The 19,773-nt window shown below is 42.9% G+C and overlaps 1 protein-coding gene and 1 non-coding gene across 2 annotated transcripts in view; both read right to left on the minus strand.

The window, feature by feature from the left end:
- The window catches only part of NIM1K (NIM1 serine/threonine protein kinase), a 74,996-nt gene that overhangs the window by 33,566 nt on the left and 21,657 nt on the right, over positions 1 to 19,773 (minus strand). Inside the window, exon 2 of the mRNA XM_004265953.3 lies at positions 14,770 to 14,891. The gene's annotated coding sequence lies outside the window, so the exon portion shown is untranslated. The remainder of the gene's footprint in view (positions 1 to 14,769; positions 14,892 to 19,773) is intronic.
- On the minus strand, positions 11,076 to 11,148 carry TRNAW-CCA (transfer RNA tryptophan (anticodon CCA)). Its single transcript has one exon. It is a non-coding gene; the product is annotated as a tRNA-Trp (tRNA).

Genomic DNA, 19,773 nt, shown 5'->3' on the forward strand with positions numbered 1-19,773 from the left:
AGGGTGTGGAGAAAAGGGAACCCTGCTGCACTGCTGGTGGGAATGTAAATTGATACAGGCACTATGGAGAATAGTATGGAGGTTCCTCAAAAAACTAAAAATAGAACTACCATATGACCCAGAAATCCCACTACCGGGCATATACCCTGAGAAAACCATAATTCAAAGAGTCATGTACCACAGTGTTCATTGCAGCTCTATTTACAATAGCCAGGACATGGAAGCAACCTAAGTGTCCATCGACAGATGAATGGATAAAGAAGATGTGGCACATATATACAATGGAATATTACTCAGCCATAAAAAGAAATGAAATTGAGTTATTTGAAGTGAGGTGGAGGGACCTAGAGACTGTCATACAGAGTGAAGTAAGTCAGAAAGAGAAAAACAAATACCGTATGCTAACACATATATATGGAATCCTAACAACAACAAAAAAATGGTTCTGAAGAACCTAGGGGCAGGACAGGAATAAAGCCGCAGATGTAGAGAATGGACTTGAGGACATGGGTAAGCTGGGACAAAGTGAGAGAGTGGCATGGACATATATACACTACCAAATGTAAAGTAGATAGCTAGTGGGAAGCAGCCACATAGCACAGGGAGCTCAGCTCCGTGCTTTGTGACCACCTAGAGGGAGGGTGGGAGGGAGATGCAGGAGGGAGGAGATATGGGGATATATGTATATGTATAGCTGATTCACTTTGTTATAAAGCAGAAACTAACACACCATTGTAAAGCAATTATACTCCAATAAAGATGTTAAAAAAGAAAAAAGAGAGAAAGCATACCCAACCAAAACAGCAGTGACTGAAAGGAACTTGAAGGAAACAGAAAGCATTGCAGGAAGCAGAAGACAAAAGACAAAATACTGCATCCATAAAACAAGAACAAAATTCTAAAACTAAAGCAAACCAAAATAAAAACCCTCAGAGAATAAGAAAGTTCTCTATTAGAAATTTAAATTAAGGAATTCAATCAAAGAGTTGTTTAAAAAAATCTAGAAGAGATGAACAATAGAGAAAAAAAGACAAGAAAAGGGGGTAATCAATTCATGAAGTCCAACATCTAATATTAGAATTCCCAGACTCACACTATTGTGCTCCCAATAAACAAAGACATACGGTTTCTACTGTAATTGAATTGCCAACTAATCTCAGAAATTTCAAAATTAGTAATGAGTGAGGAAAAACTCCAGATTCTCACATATTCCAATAGAATAAAAAAAGTAAAAGAAAAAAATCCAACTAGCAAGATAAATCCTGTGTGGCTGTGGATATTCATTTTTATTTTGCAGGATTTTTTTTCCTAAAGACTTTTCTTAGATGTCTGGAAACAAATTCTGATTACACGTTGTGGTGTTGCTATAAATAGTTTATATTTGGACTGCTTTCTAGTAGTGTCCTAAAATATCAAACTATATCATGTTGAAAATAAGCAATAATGGAAATGATGACATACCTAATTGCAGACGAAATCCTCCCTTTTCTTAGATGCAAGCATGGTTTGCTGTCATTTTACTCTCTGCCCTTTTGATTTTGACCAATTTTTATGGACATTAATGAGAGCTTAGAAACCCAACCAGCCAAAAATATAGAGTCGTGTCATTATAGATCAAAGCCTCTGAGGAGGCAGAATGGTCCTTAATTATTAGCTTACTGTGGATGCATAGCAATGCATTCAATAAGATTAAAGAAAACGGAGCTTACTCGGTCATTTATTTTCTTGACTTGCAACCCACTGTGAAAATAATATCAAAGAAAACCATTTCGTCTTTGTTCTCTTTGTCTGAGTTTAAATTACAAAACTTCTGGGCAAGGCTCTCAGACAACCTCTTCCTTGGTTGGCAAGGCCAGGCACTGGGCTGCTTAGAAAATAGCTGGGTTTTCTCTATGTGTGAAAACAGAAGGCAAGGACAGCCAAAGCCCACATAATCCTCCTCAGACATGGTGGGCCCTCGGGGGAGATCATTAGCAAACATGCTTCATTTGAAAATCTATTTTAACATTTAAAAATTATTTGCACCATATTAGCTTTTGGCCCGAGCTTTTTATTCCTCAGCATATTTGTCAGGATCCCCACGGGAGGGGAGTTGGGGGTGGTGGCAGCTGGGAAACTTTGAAGCAAATGGAAAATGAACGTGAACTGGTTCTGCCCTAGTGAGGAACAGCAGCGCGGCTCCTGACACGCCCTCTTGCCCCACTTGATCTCACAAGCTACTTTCCCAGCCAGGAGGCTGGGGTCTCCCCATTCCGCTTACACTCACATCCATGGCCAGTCCACCCAGGCTGATGGGCTTACATCAGCTCTTCCCTCACTGAGCTCTACCTCACTTGAGGTTCTCTCGACCATCAAGGTCACAGACGCAAATGCCCAGGAGGGCCGTACAGGTGTTCAATGGGGCTTAGTGGAGCCCCCATGCCCAGCATGACGAGGCAGCCCAGGCTCAGCAACAGCCTGGGTAGCCATGCTGGAAGGCAGGCTTACTTTTTCCAAGACTTTTAATTCTTTAAAGGCAACTGGAAATCAATAAATTTTTGGTCAACTCTCTCAATTTTTAAATGGTGGCTTAAATATTTTGAAAACACTGTGTGGCCTAGTGAAACTGAACCTTCAGGCCAGATTTGGCCGTCAGGTTGCTAATTTGCCAATTCTGCTCTAGGTTTTATAGGAACATCATCAGAAAAAAAGGGGATGGCAGTCCACAGGTCCATAGTCAAATACATCTGGGAATGGTACATATTACACCCTTCTTAGATATTTGTATTAGTAACTCATGATCTTCTGGTGTTTAAAACACACACAAATAAAATCTGTTTTTTGTTTGTGTTTGTTTGTTTAATTCAGTGTTCTCCAAGTTTATTTGATTATTGAATTCATTCTTCTTTTTTTTCTAATAAATTTCTTTCTTTCTTCACTTTTTGGCTGCGTTGTTTTTTTCATTGCTGGGCGCGGGCTTTCTCTAGTTGTGGTGAGCAGGGGGCTACTCTTCTTTGCGGTGCAGGGGCTTCTCATTGCATTGGCTTCTCTTGTTGCGGAGCACGGACTCTAGGCTTGTGGGCTTCAGTAGTTGTGGCTCGCAGGTTCAGTAGTTGTGGCGCACAGGCTTAGTCGCTCCATGGCATGTGGGATCTTCCCGGACCAGGGCTCGAACCTGTGTCCCCTGCATTGGCAGGCAGATTCTTAACCACTGTGCCACTAGGGAAGTCCACCATCGAATTCATTCTTACAAATCTTTTTCTGGCATTTTCTTACAACTCTGACTTCAGAGTTAGATAAAGCTATAAAATCCTCAATTAACTGTCAGTTAAATAGCTGTAAGAATTTAGGTCCCAAAAGGAATATTATGAAAACAATTCAGTATAGAATGAAATAGAAAACAGAGTAGTGGAGTTTAATCCACAAATGTAGCCAGCTGGGTGGGAAGGGCCCACCTCTGTGAGGTCTAGAATGACATAGTAGTTTCTTAGTGATTAAGGTTTTTTTTGTTTGTTTTTTGTTCTTTTGCCACACCACGTGGCTTGCAGGATCTCAGTTCCCCAACCAGGGATTGAACCCAGACCAGGCCAGGGCAGTGAAAGCCTGTAACCCTAACCACTAGGCTGCCAGGGAACTCCCTTCAATTAAGTATCTTTTAACCTTGGGAAGATTTAGCAGCAAAACCAGAAATGTTTAAGAGACTCAAATCCCATATTATTAATATTTTTGTTTTGATGAACCTGTATGAAACTGGTATTTTATATACTTGTAATGTGAAGAAAATTGGCATAATAAAGTAACAAAATAGATTTGTGACTCTAATTTAAAATGAAGAATTGAATAATTGACTTTGGTGGTTTCATGTTGAAATTTTACTGTTTATAAGTAGCATTGGAACATATTTAAGAGAACTTAAGGTTTACCCTGTTTGTATGCTTATCATTATATTTATAAGAATTATTAGTATTCTGAAAGTTATTTTTTCTAATCAAATAAAGTACTTTAAAAGGAAATGAAATAGATTAAATTATAAAGGCAGTTTAAAATGCTAAAAACGGTTTAATTAGGTTTTTAATAGGATAAACATTAATCTTTAAAAATGATTGTTAGATAAAATAATATGTCTGGAATTTGTTTCAAAATAATGAGTGGAGAAAATGATAGGAATTTAAATGTAACAAGACTGACCCATGAATTGATTTTTTTTTTTTGCGGTACGCGGGCCTCTCACTGTTGTGGCCTCTCCCATTGTGGAGCACAGGCTCCGGACGCGCAGGCCCAGCGGCCATGGCTCACGGGTCCAGTCGCTCCTCGGCATGTGGGATCCTCCCAGACCTGGGCACGAACCCGTGTCCCCTGCATCGGCAGGCGGACTCTCAACCACTGCACCACCAGGGAAGCCCTGAATTGATCATTTTTGAAGCTGGGTGATGAGCACATGGAGGTTTATAACATTCTTTGCACCATTTTTGTATCTGTATTAAATTTTTCTAGAATGCAATTTTAAAATTTGTTAAAATCTACTAGATCAAAAATATAATGTTTGTAATTTTATAATGCTAGGTATTTTACAACAGACAACAGTGAAATGGATGAATAAGTGAATGAATGGATGAATGACATGACCACCCTGTGAGCTAAGGTACTGTCACTTCCTTTTCACAGATTAAAACGAAAAACAAAACTAAGGCCAACTGAAATTAAGAAAGTTGCCCTTAAAGTTGCCCTCCAAGAGCGTGGAGATTGTATATTTAAGTTAACCTTACAACATGTGAAACCAGGAATTTCAAACACATGAGGAAGAGAATGGGGTCCAGTTCCAGAAGCAACATGGCAGAAACTCAGGCCCTTCCCCATAAAGATATGAATCTCAGTTATAATTCATTTCCAAAACACAGATCTTCCCAGCTCTTCTGAGGGAGCATGGTTGCCTCCATACAAATAAGGAATGGCTTTAAGGTACAGAACGAAACCATGGGTTGAATCACAAGCAGGTGGCCCTGAGCAGAAAAACAAAATGTATTCTACATCTCCTCAGGAATAACTAATTTAGGAAACACAGTACAGGAACACTCATGCCTCTTTGCAGCTCGTGGTTTATTTTTAAGGGATTAAAAATATTTGCAAGTCAAAGCAGACACTGCTCTTCTGCTGCCTTATAACTTTCTTCAACTCTAATGTAGTGTGTTCACTAAGAAGCAGGAGCAACGTTTGAGTGATGGCCATAGCGGGTGTTCGAAAAAACATTTTTTTCTCTTTGAGCAGAACTCAAGAAAGTCTATCATGGCAGGAGGGCTGCAGTGCTACAGTCATGGAGGAGGGCAGCATTTCAGAATAAAAGCTCTTACTTTCACCATCATAAAAAATTCAAATTTCAAGTAAAATTTGAAACCTTTACTAAGATCCTCCCATCCATCATAAGCGATCCCTTTACATCCTACAAGAAACACATCTGAGGATTCTTTTTTTTTTTTTTAATTAATTAATTTATTTATTTATTTATGGCTCTGTTGGGTCTTCGTTTCTGTGCGTGGGCTTTCTCTAGTTGCAGTGAGCGGGGGCCACTCTTCATTGGCCCGCGGTGCGCGGACATCTCACTGTCGTGGCCTCTCTTGTTGCGGAGCACAAGCTCCAGACGCGCAGGCTCAGTAGTTGTGGCTCACGGGCCTAGTTGCTCCGCGGCATGTGGGATCCTCCCAGACCAGGGCTCGAACCCGTGTCCCCTGCATTGGCAGGCGGACTCTCAACCACTGCGCCACCAGGGAAGCCCTGAGGATTCTTAAATAGTTACCCAGCAGTGGAGGTACGTGAGGGGTGCTGGTGGCAGGGGACAAGGGGATGAATTCCAAAGCATTTGTAGCAAAAGAAAGCCCTCCTGAAGTCCAAGAGTCACATTGCCCCCCTCTGGACCTTTGTAGTCTTCACACAAGTGAGATGATTAAAACCCCATAAGCCTGCATGAACCTGCTGAAATAGGATAGTCGAATTCCCTTTTCCCCTCACAAACAATTCAGAAAGCCAGATTTGAAGGTTTCTAATAGAAGCATTAGAAGACAACCTAGGAAGGGAGAAAGGGCAAAGGGCATCAAAGGAGTAGGTGTTGACATGGGGGTGGGGCTGAACTCAGGAAGTTTGACTCATAATTTTATCTCCATTATTCCCCCCATATAACACGTACTACTATCTATCCTTTCTCAGGTGCCTACTATGGGCCAGGAACCAAATTTTAAAAATCCTTCTGACAACCCTTCCAGCCAGGCCTAGAATATCTGTGTCTCTAGTGGCTCCTGCTTAGCACCACAGTTTTGCCTTTTCCTCTCTAAGTTTTCCCCAACCTGTGAAGATGGCTTCTTTCCCATTTCCTTCTAGAAGCATACTTGAAGTACTCCTGACCACACTGCCACTCTCCTGTGGCACCTGAGATCTGCATCCACAGTCTGGTCCTTGACTTCACATTTCTTCCATTTCATTTGTGTGAATCAAGCCCCCTCGCAGCTCTCCTCAAGAGCAGGGTCCGCGTGCGGGGGTCACGTCCATTCCCCTAGGTTCCCCACCACCTAGGACAGTGCTGCTCACACTGGGCTTGACGACTCACATGATGACTTTATCTCCACCTGGTTTCTCTGTAGGGGAAATGGCTCGTACTTTGGGTAGCAGTCTCTCATATTTACTCTAAAGTAGGAAAACCAAGCTTCTGACTTTCTTCTCCAGGCTTGCTCTCACATATTGGGGACTGGCAACACATCCTTCTAGCCGAAGCCGAAAACCTGGACTCCTCTTTTTATCTTATATCTCATGTTCAATCTGTCAGCAGATCTCACTGGCTCTATTTTCAAAATATATCCAGAACATAATCCCTTTATCCCATTATTACCCAAACCACAGTCATCCCAGTATTACCATTGAGTCCACGCCACCAACAGCTTTTGACTGGATTATAGTTACAGTCTCTGCAGCTGGTCTCAGAGCTTCTGTTTTATCTGGCACCCACCAGCCAGGTAAGATAGAAGCTCTGAGACCAGCTCAGACATCGTCTGTTTCAAATAGAGCATCCAGGAAGATCCTTCTAAAAGACGTCAGATCATGTCACTTCTCTACTCAAAACCCTTGGATGGCTTCCCTTCTCACTCAGAGTAAAAGCTAAGACCCTTAAAATGGCCTTCAAGGCTCAGCCCAATGTGATCCCCTTCTTCTTTGATGTCATCTCTTCCAATCTCCACCTCACTCACTCCACCCAGCCGCACTGGTCTTCTCACTCTTACTGGAGGGCACCAGGCCTACTCCTCTGCAAATTCCTACTGATCCCTTAAGGATCATTTTAGGTGTTACCTCCTTCAGGTGGCTTGTGTACCTACACACCTAAACCAGGTGGAGTTCTCTTTTGTACTTCCAACATCTGTAGCTAGCACTGTGATTTTCTCCACCTCTTTGTACTATTATGACTTCTATGTTGACTGTCTCTCTCATAAATCAGATTGTAAGCTCCTTCAGGGTAGTGATCATATTTGACTTATACAGACTATATTCATAAGAGCTACAGTAATTGAGACAGTGTGTAAGGATAGACCAAAAAATCAAAAGAGAGTCCAGGAATTGACCCATATATACGGTCAATTGATTTTCCACCAAGGCGCCAAGCCAATTCAGTGGGGAAAGGCAAGTCTTTTTTAACAAATGGTGCTGGATCTACTGGATGTCTGTGTAAATAAAAGTTGAACCTTGACCTTTATCCCACACCAGGCACAAAAATTAATCCGAGATATGTCATTGACTTAAACATAAAACCTAACACCATAAACCTTCTAGAAGTATATCTCCAGGACTTTGAAGTAGGGCAAGTTTTTTGGACTGGATACAAAAAACACAAACAGTAAGAGGGAAAAAAAATTTGATAAGTTTGACTTTATCAGCATTTAAAATTTACGGGTATCAAAAGATACCATTAAGAAAACCAGCAGACAGATCAAAGACTAGATTATATATCCAGGACTCTAAACAGTATTTGGCACAAAATAAGAGCTCAATTAAATATCTGTTGAGCAAATGTATAAAAGATCTGGCTCTTTTCCACCAGAATACATGGATATTCTAACGGGTACAGCCAGCTGAGGTGTCAATATCCTACGACTATTGAGTGGGCAGTGCTAGTTAGAGGGGAAATCTATCTTATAGGAGCAAGAAAAGTTATCAAGATTCACTAGTAGAACTGAAACGTGTAGTCAGCAAATTTAGGAGAATGTGTACAGGGCACCAGGACCTGTAGAAAATCAGACAAAATAAGGTGTGGATAACAGTAGAACACTCACATAAGGAAATTAGCTAAAAACAGAGGAAGAATTTCACCAAATGGAGCAGAAGGCATATGCCTCATTCTTAGTTGCCTAGGTAATGCTAATGATTTTATAATGAGAAACACAGATGCTGTAACTAGCAAATAAAGCTGAAGCCACAAGTGATCTACCGTAGATCTTAAGAGGATTGAGAGTTCTATCACAGGCAAACGGTGAGGTCAGGAAGGGAAAATTTTAAGTTAGTTCAAAAAGGGCAAAATTGATCCTGCACACTTGAGACTGCTTCTGGACATGGCATAGACCCAGGCTGACTGTACATTCTGGTTTGCCTAATACTGTCCATGCGTTTCCCAATGTGATTAACATTACCTCCTTTCTTTATTCTCAAAAGTGTCATTGGGGCTTCCCTGGTGGCGCAGTGGTTGAGAGTCCGCCTGCCGATGCAGGGGACACGGGTTTGTGCCCCGGTCCGGGAAGATCCCACATGCCGCGGAGCGGCTGGGCCCGTGAGCCATGGCCGCTGAGCCTGCGCGTCCGGAGCCTGTGCTCCGCAATGGGAGAGGCCACAACAGTGAGAGGCCCGGGTACCGCAAAAAAAAAAAAAAAAAGTGTCATTGTTTGGATGATATATAATGTGATCATTTTACTTAAATGTGTTATTTCTTCCTCTTACTTTGGATAGTTAATGAGGATAAATAATTGTGTAGCTGCATATCCACTGTTATTTGTTTTACCTGATAGCATCCCTCCCTGGAAGGCACCTCAGGCCAAATAAGAACGAGTGCTCACTTTCCTGACGACCAGTGTAAGACTGTGTTGACAAATGTATAACCTGATGTTTAGACTGCTTCCCTGCTCCTTGCTGTAACCAGGTGAGTTCGGCAGTAGAAGTCTTCAGTGTAATTATTTTGAATTAACATAGTTCTAGTCTACTCCTAAAACCACTAATTATATCAATACTTTCTTTTAAAGACATGGAAACCAAGGCATGAAATGATCCGGTTAAATGACTTGTCTGGGATCATTCAGGGTGAAAAATCTAGATAAGACTCCTATTTATGATAAATGTATTTTCAGCTCACCATCACCACCATCATTCATTCATTTAGCAAACATTTATTAAACACCTATTATGTGCCAAAAACCCCCTCTCCACATGATGAGTTTACTAAGGCTCCAACGACCTGGACACTCGCTGTGCGTGCCTGACTTAAAATAGGCGATCTGCTGCTGAGATAAGCACATTGGGTACCGATGTTCGGTGTTTAAAGTGTGTTCTATGTTTCAACTGAGAAAATTGACTGGAAGGGACCCTGCAGTTCTACAGTAAGACAAATCTTAGTTGTACAAGTGAACTTTAAGGGTCCAAGCAATGCAAGTGGGTTGTGGAACACTTATGGGGAATAGGGGAGTAGGGGGGAAGGGGCGGTTCTTGCATTCAGCGATGGAAATAAACATCCAACCTTTCTACTGTATCTTTCTAATCTAAAGATTTTTTTTGAAACCTTAAAAAAGAATCTTTCATGACGCTGCTCTTTTACATGATACAACCAGCTAGGAACAGTCATTAATTAGTGTTTTGAATGGCTCATACATTTACATTAGAAACATCACCTTTGGTGTCTTTGATTCCTGAGCCCATTGATCTGCCATGGCTTTGAAATCTCAGGCAGGAATTCATTCAGATCAACCTAATTTGAAAGAAAAGCAACTGCTTTCCTGCCCTCTGAATTATCCATCCAGGGGGCTCCTCTCTGTTCTGGTAACCTCTGGAGTAAAGCCGGGTTTTCAGAGGTAGAAAACAGCTCTTTACCACAGTAACCACATAACAAAATGAAATAAATATATATAAGAAGAGAGTTGTTGCTTCTCATTCGCTCAAGCTGTAAAATAAATAAATACATATATACATAATTGGCTGCTACTAAGGAGAAGCCTAGATAGATATGTAGTACGGAAAATGGGAAGTCTAAACTTTTATTGAAATTTACTGATAATCTCAACTATTCTAGTCTTTGTTTGATAACAATTATTACATCAATAATAATAGTTAGCTCTTACATAATATAATACATACGATGGGGTGGGCACTATTCTAGGTGCTTTATGTGTATTAATCATTTAATCCTTACATGAATTCTCGGTTTTACAGAAAGGGAGGTCAGGCGACTCCACCCATCAGGATTCAAGCCCAGGCAGGGAGGCTCCAGTCTCGGGGCTCATCTTCACCACCACAGCGGGCTATATAGTTATTTCCAGAATGTTTTTACAATACAGTAATTTTTTATGTCTAGGACTTAATATTTGGCATAAGGAAAGCTGAACACTTTGTTCTATGCAAGCTTTCAATAAATGTTGTGGGTGAATGAATGAGTATACAAATGTAGGAGATCACAGTTTTTCTCTCAGTTGCCTCCGCCAATCACTAATAATTTTCTTCTTCCCCTTCCCACTGCCCACCCTCCACCCTACCAGCTTGGTTAATGATAAATTTATTCTGTCTTCCCTCTGCTCAGTCTTAACCAATAGGCTTGCACTTCTCATCCTTCAGTAATTGGACATCCTGCTTAGGACCCACAAAGGGAGCAGGTGGTCCAGGCAGTCCAGTGGGGATGTGGGACACAAGGTGAGACCCCAGGAGAAGCACCAGTTTAGAGCCAGAGGCACTGAGAAGAGATAGAGATTGTATTCATTTGGGGAACACAGGGATTTCTTCTTTACTTTAAAAAAAATACTTTATTTATTTGGCTGCGCCAGGTCTTAGGTGCGGCAGGTGGGATCTTAGTTGCGGCAAACAGGATCTAGTTCCCTGACCAGGGATCGAACCTGGGCCCCCTGCATTTGGAGCACAGAGTCTTAACCACTGGACCACCAGGGAAGTCCCAACACAGGGACTTCTAAGACTGAAACTCTCTTGCCTCATCCTCCAAGATCTGCACCAGCCATAGGATGCATCATTCATTCATTCAACATTTATTGAGCATCTGCTATATGCCAACACCGTGTTAAGCCTCAGACACATATGGCACTGAATAAGAAAGACACTCTCACTTCTTCTCATTATGATTATTACCTCTCCCCCAATACACACAAGTCACGCAACCTTATTTTCTTAATCTTAATCTCTTCATTACTCATCTCTACATCTTATTGGGACTGTCTCTCTCTGGGACTTCATTGATTGTCTGTATGGAGATCATTATTCATTCATTTATATATTAAATGAGCATCTACTATGTGACAAACACTGTTCTAGGTGCAGGGGATATGATAATGAAACAAAGTAGAGAGGATTTCTTCACTCAAGGGGTTTGTAATAATCCTCAAGTCTATCTACACTTGCTATCCTTTCTTCTCTCAGCTTCTTTAAAAGACATTAAATCATATAAATGAATAATTATAACAATATGCTGTTTTATTTTTAATATATAAAGATACAATAGTTATAACAATAATAGTACAACAAAGAGGAGGAGGGAATGGAGCTATAAAGGAGTAAAGTTTCTTGATTTCACTAAAATTGAGTTAGTATAAATTTAAACTAGGTTCTGGGAGTTCCCTGGTGGTCTAGTGTTAAGATCTGTGTTGAGAATCTATAAATAAAATAACTCAATTAAAAATAAAAAGATAACACAAAAAATAACTCCAATAAAAAGACAAATAATCCAATTAAAAATGGGCAAAGGGGATTTCCCTGGTGGTGCAGTGGTTAGGAATCCGCCTGCCAATGCAGGGGACACGGGTTCGAGCCCTGGTCCGGGAAGATCCCACATCCGCGGAGCAACTAAGCCCGTGCGCCACAACTACTGAGCCTGCGCTCTAGAGCCTGTGAGCCACAACTACTGAGCCTGCATGCCACAACTACTGAAGCCCGTGTGCCTAGAGCCCGTGCTCCACAAGAGAAGCCAGCGAGATGAGAAGCCCGCACACTGCAACGAAGAGTAGCCCCTGCTTGCCGCAACTAGAGAAAGCCTGGGTGAAGCAACGAAGTCACAACGCAGCCAAAAGTAAATAAATAAATTTATTTAAAAATAAATAAAAAATAATAAAAAATAAAAATGGGCAAAGGATCTAAATAGACATTTCTCCAAAGAAGATATACAGATGGCCACTAAAAACATATAAAGATGCTCAACGTCATGAGCCATCAGGGAATGCAAAACCACAATGAGATACCACTTCACATCCACTAGGATGGCTAGAATAAAAAAGACAGGTAATAGCAAGTGTTAGAGAGGATGTGGAGGAACTGGAAACTTCATACACTGCTGGTGGGAATGTGAAATGGTGCAGCGCCTTGAAAAACAATCTGTCAGTTTTTAAAACAGTTGAATATAGTTATCTCATAAACTAGCAATTCCTCTCCTAGGTATGTACCTTAGAGAAATGAAAACATGTCCACACAAAAACTTATATACAAATGTTCATAGCAGCATAATTCATAATAGCTAAAAAGTAGAAACAACCCAAATATCCATCAACTGATGAATGGATAAATAAAATAGCTCCATTCCCTCCTCCTCTTTGTTGTACTATTATTGTTACAACTATTGTATCTTTATATGTTAAAAATAAAACAACATATTGTTATAATTATTCATTTATATGATTTTTATTTTATTTATTTATTTAATTTATTTTTATTCATCAATAAAAAGAAATGAAGTACTGACATATGTACAGCAAGGACAAACCTTGAAAACATTCTGGTAGGTGAAAGAGGCAGTCATAAAGGACCGTATATTGTATGATCCCATTTACATGAAGTGTTCAGAATAGGCAAATCTATAGCAACAGAAAGTACATTAGTGGTTGGCTAGGGCTTAGAGGGAGGAGTTGGGGACACTGGCTAAGCAGAGCAACATTTCTTTTTAGGGTAATGAAAATATTCTAAAACTGATTGTGGTGATGTAAATATGCACAGCTCTGTGAATATACTGAAAGTCATTGAACTGTATACTTTAAATGAGTCAATTGTATGGTATTTGAATTGCATCTTAATAAAGCTGTTAAAATACATTTGAAACAATTAAGGGAATTAAAATGTTACACTAGAAAATACTCACTTCATGCAAACTACCCAGCCAGCTGCCTTCAAATCTTTTTCCTACTACCTTGACCATATTTTTGGATTAAATACAACCTTCTGATTCCAGACCATTCATGTTCCCTTTCTGCCATTCACATTTCTGCACACATCTTCCATCCCAGCTCACTTTCTGTTTTTTGGCTGCGCCACATGGCATGTGGGACCTTAGTTCCCGGACCTGGGATTGAACCTGCATCCCCTGCAGTGGAAGAGTGCAGAGTCTTAACTACTGGACCACCAGGGAAGTCCCTCCAGCTTGCATTCTTAACAGCTATCTCCCCTTTCAGACTTTTATTTAGATTTTGCCTGCTGTTCTTTGCCTACACTGTTCAAAATGGCTAGAACAAAGAATTACAGAATGTTAGAAACGGAGGACACTTCAGTGGTCCTTCCCTCCCAGCCCTTCACTTTAGGGCTTAGGAGACAAGGGCCAGAGAGATTACATGACTTGTCCCTAGTTCCCAAAATACTTCGTCTTCGGCCCACCTCTTCCCAAAAGCCTTGATTCATTAAGCCTTGATCCCTTATCTTTCTACCCAATCTCTGACACCATTCTTTATTGTACTACTGAACTGCACCAAATGCATTGATCTCAAGATGTCATTCACATTCAAACACAAATTTTGCATCCCAGAGGGAAAAAAGCAGCGCTTTTATCTCCATGGCTACTATATCTGCTGTCTCAGCTGCTGTAGCTTTTTCTTCTTCTGTTGTCATGAACAATTTAAAATTCATAGAAGTATGGACACCAAGGGGGGAAAGCGGGGGGTGGGGTGGGTGGGGTGGGGTGGGGTGGGGTGGGGGGGTGGGGGATGAACTGGGAGATTGGGATTGACATGTATACACTAATATGTATAAAATAGATAACTAATAAGAACCTGCTGTATAAAAAAAATAAAATAAACTTTCAATAAAATAAAAGAAAATTCATAGGAGGCTGGCCTCAAACCAGCCAGGAGCAAACACAGGGAAAACCCCCCACCCGGTTTCCATAAAGAACATTCCCTCAACTTACTTCACAGAAAACCATTCCTGAGGTCTTCAGTAAAGAGCAATCTAGCCCATAGAAAATACAGCATCTCCACAGTTTTAAATGCTCTCGGGAAAGAAAATGGCAATAAAGGGTATTTACATGTCTTTATAGGTCGATACCAGTAGGTATACCAGGATCAAAGATTAGTTGTTTTTTTAAATCAACTAAATATTCATCTTGATGAGAAATAGAACATCCTCTGGGGAGGCAGGAAATTCATAAATCATGTAGGTATAAGCAGTCATTCTGGATTTTACATGAAGAGGAAATACATTAATACCAAACTGGCCTTCTGTGTGAAGGGAGTAACATAGTAAATAATAATGTAAATCCATTGAAGAACATGAGCCATGCAGTCAAAGATCACGCAGGCCTACCTGGCTTGGAAAAGCAAAATGCACTGCTCTCTAAAAGGAGAGGAAGGGCCCTTCTGTCTGGCTGCGCCTTTGCTGCTCCAGGAACTGCTGAGCACAGGCATCTGCACAGAGGACCTTGGCGACTGAGGAAGAGAAAGGCAAATGTAATTAGAGACGCTTTCTTCCCCAGAGCGGGAACAATCTGGGGCTGGTTGAAGAAGAAGTGATTACACAGTGTTGGCGAGGCAGTTTAAGGGGCACCCACCAGGGAGCCAGGAGGCTTCTGGAGCCAGTTCTGAGAATTACATACTGTTCCATGGTGCTTGCTAATTGACCCGGTATTTCAGGCTGAAAATATTTCCCCAAGGAGGTGAGTGACAGTAGATAACAAGGATCTCATCTCATGGGGCAGCCCACAAACACAGCATGAGCTTTAGAGACCAGGTATTATTATTATTCGAATGTATAAAACTGCAAAAAGATCACAGACTGAACACGGAAAGATTCTGAATTATGCATCAAGAAGATTTCTGCTGTGATTCTCAGCCCACACTCCCCCTCTCCTCCCTGCCCTGTATTACTTTAGTTTGAATTTTATGAATTATTTATCATTGTAAAGATAAGGGGTGTGTACGGATCTATGAAATGGGCACATCTCTGAGAGCTTCATGATAACAGTCACTTCATTTAAGTGGCCATCTACGCACACATAGGGAAAGATATCTACAAAGTGCAGGAAAAGTTCTGGATGCGCAGTACCCGACTGTTGCCAAGGAGGAGGGAAATGAAATAGGGGACGAGGTGGAGAATTCAAGAAGCTCTTTCACATTTCACCCTGTATACTTCAGCGTGTGCTTCTGTTGTTGTCGCTATTTGGACTATTTATGATTATGACAGCGATTTTCTTGGCTTAAGGACTAAAAGTATACGTTTACCTCCACCGATTTCTGGGGAACACGGCCTCTCTCTGGTGACTGTGTATGTAAAAGTAACTCACCTCTGATACAGTAAACTGGCCTACCCACGTGGCATGGTCTAGGCCAGCATTCCAAAGCTGAGATTTTCCAGAGTTGTGAGTTCAGAAGTAGGGTGACTTGGAAAGAAATGAAACCTGGCACTTTGTGTCAAGTGGTTGAAATGGTGACATAATTACCAACTGACTGTAGAATACACCCCCAGGCAGAAGGGGGTGCTCCAATCTTGGTGATGAAAACGATACATGGCACTATGGGGCCAGTATCTGACACCAGGCCTGGAGGAACACGAAGAGGGAGTTAAAGCCCTCATGGAGAATATTAGCTGGTGTGCACCCTGCACTTGTTTTTGTTTCTCTCAGAGGTAGGGCTTTGGGAATCCCGAAGAAAACAGTATAATGAGCTCTAGTCCCAGGATCATGGGGGGAATTCTCTTCCCAACTGAGTTATGGATATTTCAGAATATTCAGAAACAATCCCAGAGATATATTTAGCTGCTGCCTGGGGCCTTTTGTTCCCAGACAGATTTGGGGGCTGGCAGTGGCTGATGACATGATGCATGTCATCAGGATAAAGCTGTGTCTCCACAGGCTGCATCTTCTCCTTCTGTCACTGAGCCACAGTTCCAGAGCAAGTAAGGGGACCAGGTTACCTTTGCACAGAGGAGCCACCTACAAGGGGAGGATGAGAGATGGGTGAAAGGAACGGGGGCCCCTGCTGAGCCCTCCTATCCGAGCCAAGGTTGTGTCAGGAGTCTCATGACAGAGCTGTGCTGAAACGGTGGTTATGTCAGAGGCTGAATCTGGTCCTGAGGATTTTAAAGTCTGTGAGGGATTTATTGGGGGCCCTCGGATGAGGGCATTTTAAAATACCCGTTGGAGCCTGGACTAAGTGCAAAGGATGGAGGCACTCTGCAGAGGGAACAGATGCTGGAAGGGTACCTGCCTGGGAGGGGCCACGGCCAAATGTCAGCCATGATGAGCAGTAGAAATCCAAAGGCAGGGCACGACCCTGCCACCCAAGTCAGAAGTCTCAGCGCCGTCCCTGGCTTCTCTCTTCCCCTCATCCATCACTCAGTCCTGTTGATTCTCCCACTTCAAACCACCCCAGTCTTTTTACCCATCATCCTGACCACCGCCTGTACTCGGCAGGCTGGATCCCACAAGACACAGCGATGCACATGCTTTAGGGCACCAGCAGACCAGGGCACCAAAGAGAAGAGGCAATAGAAGTCTTAAAATATTTTGATATTTGACATAATTTTTTCAATGCATCTAAACAATCATCTTAAGAAAAATCAGAACTTGGGTTCTATTATTCTTATTTTGTGGTTAGCTTTGCTTAAATTTTGAATTGCATGTGAGGGATGAAGGGGATGGTCTTCAAAGGTCTCAATCCCACCCGGTACCTAGTTGGCTGAAACAGCCTTCTAGCGGGCTTTTCTACTTCCTGTCTTGCCCAGTCAACTTTATTCTCCAGGAGACCACCTGCAGGATCTTTCTAAAATGTAGATATTACTTTCCCACTTAAAATCCTTCATTAAAATGACTGCAGGAGGCCGCTCTCACCTTCTGAGATGGCCCGCACTCTGTCTGTGGAGTGTGTTTCTCTCTAAATAAATCCACTTCTTACCTATCACTTTGTGTCTCGCTGAATTCTTTCTCCGATGAGACATCAAGAACCTGAGCTTCATTAAGTCCTGAGACCAGAAATGTGAGCAGCTTGAGGGCACGTGGGCAGCACGTGGGCAGCACCCTGTGCCTGGACAGCCCGTACGGGGGCCCAGAACGGCGGCCTGAGCGTGCAGGTGTGCGGCCCGGCGCTGTCCCAGTGGTGGAAGTTCTCGCTCAACCCGCAGCAGCAGCTGGGGAGCCGCCCGAGTGCTTCCGCGCCGTCGGGCCCCACGACGAGCACGTTATTGATTCCGTTTCTCAAACTTTCCGAGAAACTATGTATCTCAGTACTCCATCACGGTGAAGGTCGGAGGACCTCAGCTCCGGGCGGGCGGCCCCGGAGCGGCGAGGGCAGGGAGCTTCTCCCTCCCTTCCTCCCCACCCCCACACCTGCCGCCCCTGCCAGCCCAGCGCCACTGCGGATGGATGGTGGGAGCCCCACGCCTGCGGCCGGCAGGACCGGGAGGGAAGGGGCAGCTGCCGCAGCACAGCAAGGGGAGCTCTCCAACCTCCACTTGGATCCACTGACATCACGTACGGTTTCCACGCCGGTCACGGTCAAGGTCCCGGTCTTGGCATTTTCCCTGCCCCGCCCTCCCGACTGTCTTCCTAGCGCAGACCCCCTTCCACGTGGCGTACCTGCTCTCTCTGGATACGAACTTTTCTATGGTGGGACACTGAACACAGAGAGTTATAAGAAAGGATGTACGGTCACAGTTCCTATAGGTCATCCTCGTCTTGTAAGTTCTCCACAAAGCAGATCACAGCTGTGAGGAGGAGGGGCTGAGCCCTTCGGGGCCAGAGGGAGGAAGTGGCCTCCTAGTGGCTCCTCCCCGGAGCCTTATAGGGGGGTAGGTGCTGCTGTGCCGCTACACTGGGGGGCTAGCGCTGCCCTGAGGCCCAGACCCCGGCATCTCGGCTTGGCTTCAGCTGGGAGTCACGTCATGCTTTGTGCTAGAATCCACTTTTTTTTTTTTTTTTGTACGCAGGCCTCTCACTGTTGTGGCCTCTCCCGTTGCGGAGCACAGGCTCCGGACGCGCAGGCTCAGCGGCCATGGCTCACGGGCCCAGCCGCTCCGTGGCATGTGGGATCTTCCCGGACCGGGACACGAACCCGTGTACCCTGCATCGGCAGGCAGACTCTCAACCACTGCGCCACCAGGGAAGCCCGGCCCCATAGTATTTTAAGCAGGAGGGTCACTCTGACTTCCTTCTCGCCTTGCCCTTCTTCCCTGAAACATGTTATACAACCCTCAGGTGAGATGGGCTCTCCCTATACCTGGAGGAAAGGAGCAGCCTTATCTCTGAAGACAAAGGGTCGTAAGGAAGAATCCTAACAAAGAGGCTTTGCTAAGTTTCTACATGTTGACTACACTCAACTCGTACTCCTTAGCCTATCATATTCCTCCATGACTGTCAAGTCTTCATCAAACCCAGTGTAAAACACTCAGGCCTGTTTCTTTGGGTCTTCATTTCTTTATGAAGGCTCCCATGTCACATAAGATGTATATTAAATAAATTTGTATCCTCTTCTTGTCAGTTTAATTTCCAGACCCAGCTAAACTTTTCATCCCTTATAACCCTATATTTGAGACATATCAAAACACCTGAGGTCTCATAAACATCCCAGGCTGCTTCATGCTTCTCTGCCTTTGTACATGACATGCCCTCTACATGGACTGTTTCCATGACCCATTCACCATCAAACCTCCAAAACTCCATCCGTCCGTGAAGTCTTCCTTGACTCTCTTACACCCACGGGGCTCTCAAGAGTATTTCATGCATCCCTCTGGGTACATCTGCCTCTCTGTGGTGTCACTGTTTGTGTGCACATCTCTGTCTACCTGTTTAGACAATGAAGGAACTGAGAGCAGAGATGTTCTATTCCTTTTCTATCTGTGAACAGTGCCTGGCACATCATAGGTACCCAATGCATGTTTACGGAGTAGAAGAATTAATCAATGAATTAAAACAGGTTTATTTTGTTGGTAAGCAGAAAAATCATTTTAAACTCTTGTTTTACAAGAGGTTAATTTCATTCCTTTTCTTAATTTCAGTCACCTAATGGTTGAAATTCTATGTATTCAAATTAAGACTACATTCCATTCTCTTTCCTTTCCTTCTTTTCCCTTCCCTTCCTTTCCCTTCCCTTCTGTTCTCCTTCTGATACTCCTCGCAAAAATTTAGCTCCTCCTCTGGTTTTCCCCCATGAACTCCAACATTTTCCTTCAACATCTTCAAATCCTGTCTGGTGTTTGAGTTACGTGGGTACGTATTTGTCCTCCTGAGCGGAACGTGGGTTTCTATGGGGCAGGTCCTCAATCTTATTAATTTCAGGATTCTGGGCACCCAGTACCCAGGAGGAGTACATAAATGCT

Source organism: Orcinus orca, chromosome 3 (genome assembly GCF_937001465.1).
Source record: "Orcinus orca chromosome 3, mOrcOrc1.1, whole genome shotgun sequence".
Taxonomy (NCBI): Eukaryota; Metazoa; Chordata; class Mammalia; order Artiodactyla; family Delphinidae; genus Orcinus; species Orcinus orca.